The sequence below is a fragment of the Zingiber officinale genome, chromosome 3A (assembly GCF_018446385.1).
Source record: "Zingiber officinale cultivar Zhangliang chromosome 3A, Zo_v1.1, whole genome shotgun sequence".
Classification (NCBI taxonomy): domain Eukaryota; kingdom Viridiplantae; phylum Streptophyta; class Magnoliopsida; order Zingiberales; family Zingiberaceae; genus Zingiber; species Zingiber officinale.
In genome coordinates, this window is record NC_055990.1 from 32,293,829 (window position 1) to 32,303,523 (window position 9,695).

Consider the following 9,695-nt stretch of genomic DNA (forward strand, 5'->3'; position numbering starts at 1 on the left):
GATAATTATGTGTGTCATGATAGACTATTTTTTTTGTAATAAAAGTCCCTTGTCCTACTTCAAAAATAGGTGTTATGATGAATCCCAAATCAAAAAGCAGCTAGTGAGGCTCCTTGACTGCAATCAGCTCTTCCTTAGCAATGGCCTCCTCTCCTATAGGTGGGGCATATCATGGATGAGTCCACTTATACACCAGTCCCTCTGCGCTAGTCCTGATCCTAATCAAAGACAATTGTCTGATCCCAACTAGATCAAAATCAGAGAACTCTATCAAATCACCTCTATGAACTCTTACCTCTAGTAAAGCAATGTATACAGTGAGAACATGACACTAGATCATATGAACTTTATTCAAGGTACTATACCACAAATAGTAGATAATAGACCTAAATCCTCAGTGACCTAAGTCAAAATCTAGTCGGTGTCTCAATGCGTACATAAGAAAAAGATGCACTGGACGCAAAACTCCTTGATCTCTTGATGACAGAGGATGAACAAATTAGTAACAAATTATTTCATTTAACCTGAAACTTAAACTTAATACACCTAAGGTTAATTATTTTTACAATAATTGATTAATGATTAATCAAACTTAAGTGAACAATCATAATAAGGTGTAAATAATATATTTGATGAACATTAGTGTTACGAATAGTAAATTACCTAGACAGTAAGGTAGAAAATCCTTGTTGCTAACAAAGATAATCAGAAGGTGCGACAGATTCCAGGATGCATCTTTCCGCACGTGGAACATGTGGCGTACTTAGGTTGCTTGCTTACGGATCCTCCCTTCTTATTACTCCACTACTTTCTCTTGGAGCTCCCCTTCTAGGTTGAACCTTGGCCCTGAGTTTTCTGAGTGTCAAAACTCCCTTGACCTTTGTTCTCAATCTGTACTAGCTTCTGCTGCTTGATGTTGTTCAGGTAATGCTCCATGATCAGGGCACTACTAATTAGCTCTTCTACAGTATGCGGTCTATTTATTCCGCCAGCTACATTCAGAGCTATCTCTGGCCTCAACATCTTAAGCATTAGTCTCACCCTTTCTCGTTCCGTGCTGACTAGCTCGGGACATAAGCGAGCTAGTCTATTAAATTTCTTCACGGCTTCGTCCACCGATAAATTTCCTTGTCGAAATTCCGTGAACTCGTCATAATGTTTATTCGTGACTCACATATGGAAAAACTCTTCGAAGAACTCAGTCTCGAAGTCGGACCAGGTCATTTGATCCACTTTTCATTTTGCCTTAACCCTTTCCCACCACATTCTTGCGTCACCAGTAAAACAGAAGGAAGCACACTTAATCTTTTCTACCTCCGACCAGTCCAGTAGCTCCATTATGCTCTCCAGGGTTTTGAATCATGCCTGGGCATCCCATGGTTCATTGGTGCCAGAGAAATCCTCTAGTTTCAATTTCTTCCACTGGATGAGGTATGCTTCTTGCCTCACTACCTTTGCTAGTGCTATAGGTGTAACTGATGGAACTTTGACTGTAGTAGGTGTCACTATAGTGGCTTCCGGTGGGACAACAGGAGGAGCTTGCTGATTAGCAGTCAGGGTGGCAATAACCTGCTGCTGCTCCGCCAATTGTCTCTGCAGTTGAGCTGCTACTTCTAGAAGGTTGGGCTGGGGTGCAAACTCATTCTCCACTGGTTGAGGTTCATTAACTCTCGGTTGTCTAGCCGGTCGTCCTCCAGCCATTCTACATATCCATATACCAACCAGTGAGATATTTCGTCAGCCTATCGTTATTCTTATCTACTATTATTAGTACTTCTATGTATAAGCATACTAAATCCTAATAAGCATTCTTAATAATCATAACAAAACTAAATGCATAAAGTTATGAAAACGGTAATTTCTTACTTGGAAGCTGCAGGATTAATGCTTGAGATGTGTGACGGAAGGATGGAACTTGCTCTGATATCAAACTGTAACGCTCGCCCTTACTCATACCCTTAAGCTACAGGACAAACGTTACTCTTTTCCTCGTTCCTCTTAAATTTTCGTCCTTCTTAACTATTACATGTTGCTTAGTCCATAGATCTATTCTAACCTGTTATGTCTGGTAGGACATGACTTACAACAACGTAGGGCCGAAGGGAGTCTGAAGGTTCTAGTGAGTTTGGGTCGTGTGGCCCTGACAGGTATTGTACTCCCAACTGACACACAGGGCATGACCGTGTAAGGGTCGCACGGTCGTGACCCTTGGTAGAGGATGGAAGGTGCACGACCGTGTGAACCCACACGACCGTGTCACTTTAGCTGAGAGAAGGAGAGGCACGACCGTGTGGAATCACACGGTCGTGTAGCATTGGTCGAGAGGAGGAAGTGCCTGATCGTGTGATTCCACACGGTCGTGCCACCTCGGCCAAGAGGAAGAAAGGCACAGCCGTGTGTTTTCACACGGTCGTGTCACCTTTGGCCGAGAGGAGGAAGGGCACGACCGTGTCACTTTGGCAGAGAGGAGACAGCGCAAGGTCGTGCGAACTCGCACGACCGTGCCAAGGGCCGTACGAAGGACCCCCCTTTCTCCACCGGAAAAGCTTGTTCTCCTTTTTTTTCACTTTCACTTGTCATTCAAAATTCTACCAAGCCATCAAATTCATTCTACACCCATAGTGCCAGTATCTTAGGTAAAGCGGAGAGAAGAAACAAAACCAAAGTTCTACATGGTTCCCAAAATAACAAATTCTCTGATCTCTTTCCATTGTTCTGCCACACACACACACACACCCCCAAGCACTGCTCTTGCTGCCTCCTTCTACTCGAGCATTCCTTTACCTTTATCTGCAGTATAAGGAAATGCAATCTATAAGCGGATGCTTAGTAAGTATCATCTACTCACAAAATGATACATTAAAAGAAGACATACTTTTTAAACTGCTTGAAGAAAAATGCAACATTGTAAACATGCTTTTGCCAGTAGTTCACACTAAAACCGTACTTCGGAAATATGCACATGACATGTATTTTCAAACCAGTTTGTCATGCAAACCATCAACACGAAAACCATGCTAGTAACGAAATAAAACAGTCATCTTGACATATTATTGAGTTTATCACTACTGCACTACATAACTCAATTCTAAACTTAGGAAACTTCCACTAATACAAATCATGAAGTTTAAAACTTTATATTACATAATAGTGAAAATAATAATCACTTGCTTGGGCCCCGTATTGTACCATTTTGCGCGCATCCTTAATAAGATCTGACGTAGCTAATCCCGAACCCATTAAGGTACTACTAGGTGGTCTAGGAGCCTAGGGGCAATCTAGGAGCCCACCCATGGACCTTGTGTCCAGTACATGCCTTTCTAAAGTAAAATACTTCCTTTTAACTATTACTTTCTTGTACTTGCACTTGCTTGGCATTTAACCAAACACCTTATGTGCACTTAATTATCCCGTACTTATAGGGAAGCACTTTAGGCACTTGATTATACTTCTTAGTCCCAAAACTTAATGGGAAGCAAACCAAGATGATCTAAACATGCTCTTAATCCCAAAACTTTAGAGGGCATCTTATATCTTACATATCATAGTATCTATCTTCTTTAACATGCAACACGCTTAAAACATATCGTAACAAGTATTAATGAAGCTACTCATATTGCAGGTGAGAGATACTTACATCCTTTCGCTAGATCTTACGATTATAAGGTGTAAAGAAGACCCCAAAATCCTCCCTCGTATGCCTTAATCTTCGAGTCACCCTCCTTTTGTGTGCTACCTCCTTTGTAGAAACCCTCCTCTTAGATTCCCTCTTGGGAAAGCTTTAAGACTTAGAGCCCTAGGTTTCCTTGGCTAAAACTTGAAAGGAGGGAGAAGAGGATTTGACTAGAGAGGAAAAAGGAGGCGGAAGATTAGGTTTTGATCTCATCCAACTCCTTTTATACTAAGTGGAAGTTGGAACATCTCTTCGTACATAATCCATATATAAGGAATTGTTTCGTATTGCTCATGTGATGCTTTACCACCACCTAATGGCTACTTAAACAAATCTCAAGCAAGAGGTCTCGAGTTCAAATCCTAGCCCGGACTATTTATGCATATATTTTTATTTCTTTTCTCTTCTTCTATTTCTTTTTGCGCTTTGTAAAAATAAAGGAAATTTACGGGTGTTACAAATTGTGCATCATTTGTGACACGTGTTACAGTTTCTTGTGGTATCTCATCTCGTACCGTTGGTACTAAAATAGACGTGTCTTCTCTTATTTTCTCAAGAACAATTTTACTCATGGGTTTGTGGTTCATTGCATAGTCCTCTTCTAAAAATCGGGCATTGGTGATAATAATGACCTTCTGATCTTTAGGATTATAAAATAAACCTTCTTTTGTTCCTTTAGGATAACCCACAAACAAGCAAACTTCTGTACGTGATTCCAACTTATCAGTATCTCCCTTCAGCACATGTGCTGGACTACCCAAAATCCGAAAATATTTCAGACTAGGCTTACGATCATTCCATAATTCTATAGGAGTAAAAGGTACTGACTTAGAAGGTACCAAGTTCAAAATATACACTGTCGTTTCCAGAGCATATCCCCAAAATGAATTTGGTAATTCTGAATAACTCATCATTGATCTAACCATTTCCATAAGAGTCCTATTCCTTCATTCCGCTACACCATTCTGTTGGGGTGTACCAGGTGTAGACAGTTGGGATTGAATCCCGGCCTTTGATAAGTAATTCCTAAACTCTCCTAAGAGGTACTCGTCACCACGATCAGACCGTAGTGTCTTGATACTTTTACCATGATGTTTCTCCACATTAGCCTTGTACTCTTTGAACTTATCAAAGTACTCAGACTTGTGGTGCATCAAGTAAATGTACCCGTATCTCGAATAGTCGTCTATAAAAGAGATAAAATATTTAAAACCACCTCTTGCCTGGATAGTCATAGGTCCACACAAATCAGAATGAACCAATTCCAACACATCTTTGGCTCTATACCCCTTGGCCTTAAAAGGTCTCTTGGTAATTTTTCCTTCCAAGCAAGACTCGTAGGTTGGAAAGTTTTCCACCACCAATGAACCCAAAAATCCATCGGCTATTAACCTTTGAATCCTACTCAAGTTAATATGACCAAGCCTTAGATGTCAAAGATATGTTTGGTTCATTTCCGAATGTTGTTTTCTCTTATTAGAATTAGAAGATGTGTTATTAATTTCCATTTGTTGCATCGTGGGAGTTATTGGATTTAGAGTATACAAATTGCCAACCAATGTACCAGAACAGATAACTACCCTATTTTTCTTGATAACAACTTCATCATCAAAAGAAACAGAATATCCATCCTTAAATAGTTTAGAAACTGAAATCAAGTTCTTTCTAAAACTTGGTACGTAAAGACAATTTCTCAAAATCAATGTTTTATTTCTATCAAAAGATAAATAAACATCTTCCACTGCAATAGCCGCTACTTTCGTAGCATTACTCATGTAGATGGTGATTTCCCCTTCATGTAGTCGTCGGGTTTCTTGGAACCCCTGCAATGAATTGTAGACATGATCAGTGGCTCCCGTATCTACACACCAGGTACCGGTAGATAACACCACTAAACATGTTTCAACAACTAATGAATAGGATACACATTTATTGTTCTCAATCTTGTGAGGGCAATCCACTTTTTGTTTCCAATCAATATAATTGGGACTTGTAAGTTTATTCTCTAATATAATAATAGGAGGTTTGAAGGTCATTTAAAATCCTAAGAATCACAAAATATTTGGTCAATACTTTAGAATTTAAAATAATATTGAATCTTCAAACAATATCATTTAAATTCACCAACTCCTCAAAATACTGTGAATTTTGTATGTCATGTTAGTGTGGACGTATACAAATTCAAATATTTCTAAGAGGAGTTTTTACCTATTAATTTTATTATCTTGTCAACCTAATTTTATGACAAATAAAAGTAATAGTTGGTTTTTCTTCGGTCACATAAATAATAGCAGTGACTCCGATGGGGAGGATACTATTAAATACGCCTAAGTGTATACCATTACTTGATACTAAGTCCATTAAATAAGATTGTGCCCCTTCAGATGGAGAAGATCACACGCTCCTAAATAATTTCTTATAATCATCCATTAAGGAAGTTTGATCTAGTGATCCGCAAACAAACTCATCAAATGTGGAGGAAGGCACTCAGAGCCAACGCGCAAGTTTGAATGCATCACTTACAAACCAGTAATGGAGACCGTGGAATTTAATTAATTCCTCTCCCACTTAATTATTTAGAAACGAGGAATTTTAACATGCACACAAGCACACAAACACAGCACATCACAGCATAAAAGGTAATAAATATGAAAACTAATTTTTCAACTATTATGGCCTCATCCAAGTTGCTCTTCAGAAGTTAAACTTGGATTGAAAATGATACTTAACATTTTTACTCCAAGTTTAACCGATGTGATCTTTCTAAGTTAAAACCATATTACAGAAGTTGATTAAATATCTATTTTAAAGATTGACTTCCAGGTTAAACATGGCGAGGCACTAGGCCTTCTTGATTATGGAATCATCCACCACTTCCTAGACAAAGCCTTTCAAAGAAATTGGATATTTAACTTTTTACACTAACCCTAGGTTTAACTACAGAGACCAAAATAGAAATGCAAGATCGAAACACAAAATTAAAATACAAAATCGATAACATGAAATCGAAACATAAAATTACTAGCCTCTTGTGTTGGTGTTTCAGAATTCATGCAAAGAAAACTAACTAATTAATTCGAAGCGGAAACTATTAATTAGTTATACCTTTCTTTGTAGCTAAAGACCTCTTGATCTTCTGTTGTATTTCTCTCCTCCTCTTGGACGTTGTGTGGGCAACGATCTACCAAGATGGAATCCATCCGAACCACTTCTTCTCCTCCAAGACTCTCGAGCCACCAAGGGATGCCAAAATAGGAAACTTTCTTCCTCTTCTTCTCCTCCAAGCAACCGGTCACCAAGTGCTTCTCCTCTTCTTCTTCTTCCTCTCCAAGCAACCGGCCACAAGGACTTTTCAATCCTTGATACCACCAACCCTAAGGAAGCAAAAGAGGATATAAGTGGGGTGCCGACCTAAGAGAAAGGGAGAAGAGAAGGGGTCGACCACACCAAGGAAAAGAGAGGAGGCTTAAGGTTATGTGTATATCTCTTTTATGAGGCACCCCTACCTCTCTTTTATAATCCTTGGTCACTTCAAAAAAGGAAAGTTTTAAACATAATTAAAACTTCCTTATTTGTGGCCTCCTCTTAAAAAATAAAATTTTAACAACAATTAAAATCTCTCTTTTCTAAATTTCCTATTGTACATGGCAATAAAGGAAAGTTTTGAAATTAATCTCTCTCTCTTAAAACATGTAGACAACTACAAAAAAAAAAGGAAAGATTAATTAAAATTTCTTTTTTTTTAAATCATGATTAAAAAAAGGAAAGTTTTATCAAAATTAAAATCTTTCTTTAATCCTTTGTAGATAGCTATAAAAGGAAAAATTTTAAAATTCTAAAACTCTCTTTTAAAATCATAAGGATGGCTATAAAAGAAAATTTTAAAATTAAAATTTCTCTTTTAAATCCCTTCATGAATGGCTACAAAAGGAAAGATTTTTTTAAAAAAATCTCCCTTTAGTTCTAATGGTGTGGTCGGCCTCATGCTTGGGCACCAAGCATGGCTTGGTCGACCACCTCTTGGGCTCCAAGCTAATGCTTGGCCGTCCCTCTTGCACCAAGCAAGGATGTGGCCGACTCATTACTTGGGTAAGAAGTGGACTTTATGGATACAAGGATTTATAGAGGCTACAATAGGGACCGAGAGAAGAAATTGATTTGGTCTCCCGATAAGCTTGAACTTCTTGTGTTCGTCCCGAACACCCAACTCAAGTTCATCAATAATAACTCATACCACTAAAGAGTTATTATTGAACTACCGCACCAATCTCAAATTACATTATGAGCTCCTTCTTATCATGAGTGTGTTAGTCTTCCTGTGTTTAAGATATCGAATGTCCACTAATTAAATGAGTTACTGACAACTCACTTAATTAATATCTAGCTCCAAGAGTAGTACTACTCAACTTCATTATCATGTCGGACTAAGTCCACCTACAGAGTTTACATGATAATTCTTATGAGCTCCTCAAGGGGGCATCATCAACCTAGATTACTAGGACATAGTTTCCTTCTATAATCAACAACACACCATATAAATAATATCATTTCCCAACTTATCGGGCCTAATGATTTATCGAACTAAATCTCACCCACTGATAAATCAAAGAAATAAATACTAAGTATACATGCTTGTTATTATATCGGGATTAAGAGTATGCACATCCATAATAACAAAGGTTTTATTCTTTTATGTAGTCAATATAAAAAGAAACAACCTCAAATAGTCCTGCTCAATACACACATAGTGTACTAGTGTAATTTTATAGTTAAGATAAACTAATACCAAATTACACTACAACCATTCCAATGGTTTATCCCATTCCATCTTAGTTGTGAGCTACTATTTATAATTTATAAGAAACTGATAACATGATCTTCTGTGTGGCACCACACACCATGTTATCTATAATATAAATTAAATGGACAACTACATTTAACATAAATATAGACATTTGACCAATGTGATTCTTATTTTAAAATAAATGTTTACAAAAAACTAGGCTTTTAGTATGCATCCTAACAGCTAGTTATGGTAATTAGTTTATTGGAGTGACTCGCTGTAAGACATTATATGGTTATCTACATATATGGATATGTCTGTGAAGTTCTTACTATAGCTCAAGTGCAAGTTTCCTTCGACTTGAGATATACAAGTCATCTTGGTCATGGAGACTTATACTTTGACATCTTAAGCAAGCATCACATCAAGGTGTGAACCCGGGATGATTGGGTATAAGTCGAAGTGCCCGAAGGTGTTTGGATAACCCAAAGAGGATTCATCGCTCCTTGCAAGGAGACGTATACTATATGGCCACTCGTTAGATTATTACTCAAAGTCTTTGGCTAAAACATCACATGTAAAGAGTGTAAGACTCTTGAACACATGTACGAGTAATTTGAATCTGCAGAACGAGGAAGTATTACTTGGGCTAGGTGTGATGTAGTCAGTCTAGTGGGGACAGACACATAGACCATGTCTTGAATCAAGTGGGTATAAGACGAGTGAAAGAAACGAGGCATGACTTACTGTAGTTGCTGAAGGGTTCAGAAGTAATTTTGAAATCAACTATGATTTTTCGGCTAATTGGGGATCATGATGTACTACTAGGTGTCACTTATGATTGTTCTATAATTAAGTAATTAATTATAGATGACCAAGATAAATCGGGAACCTATTGGGTCACACACACAACGAATCTCTAAAAGATGTAAAATAAGTTAAAGAATAAGATTCTTAGATCAAGAGATAAATGTTTGGTTGGACCATATATAAGATAAATATGGAAATATTTGTCGCAACGGAAGCACGAACAGACCACATCACATATGGGTATTTAGACTAGTCATGAACCAACTTGGTTTAGTTGTGAACCAAACCAAGAGGTTAATAGACTAATTTTTGGTTAAGGGATAATGGGTTGGATTTGGACTTTCTAATCCAACTCATTAATGAGAACTATATAAAGATATGGTTAGGAGAACTATTAACACATGAGATCATTATTGGTTTGTAAGGGTT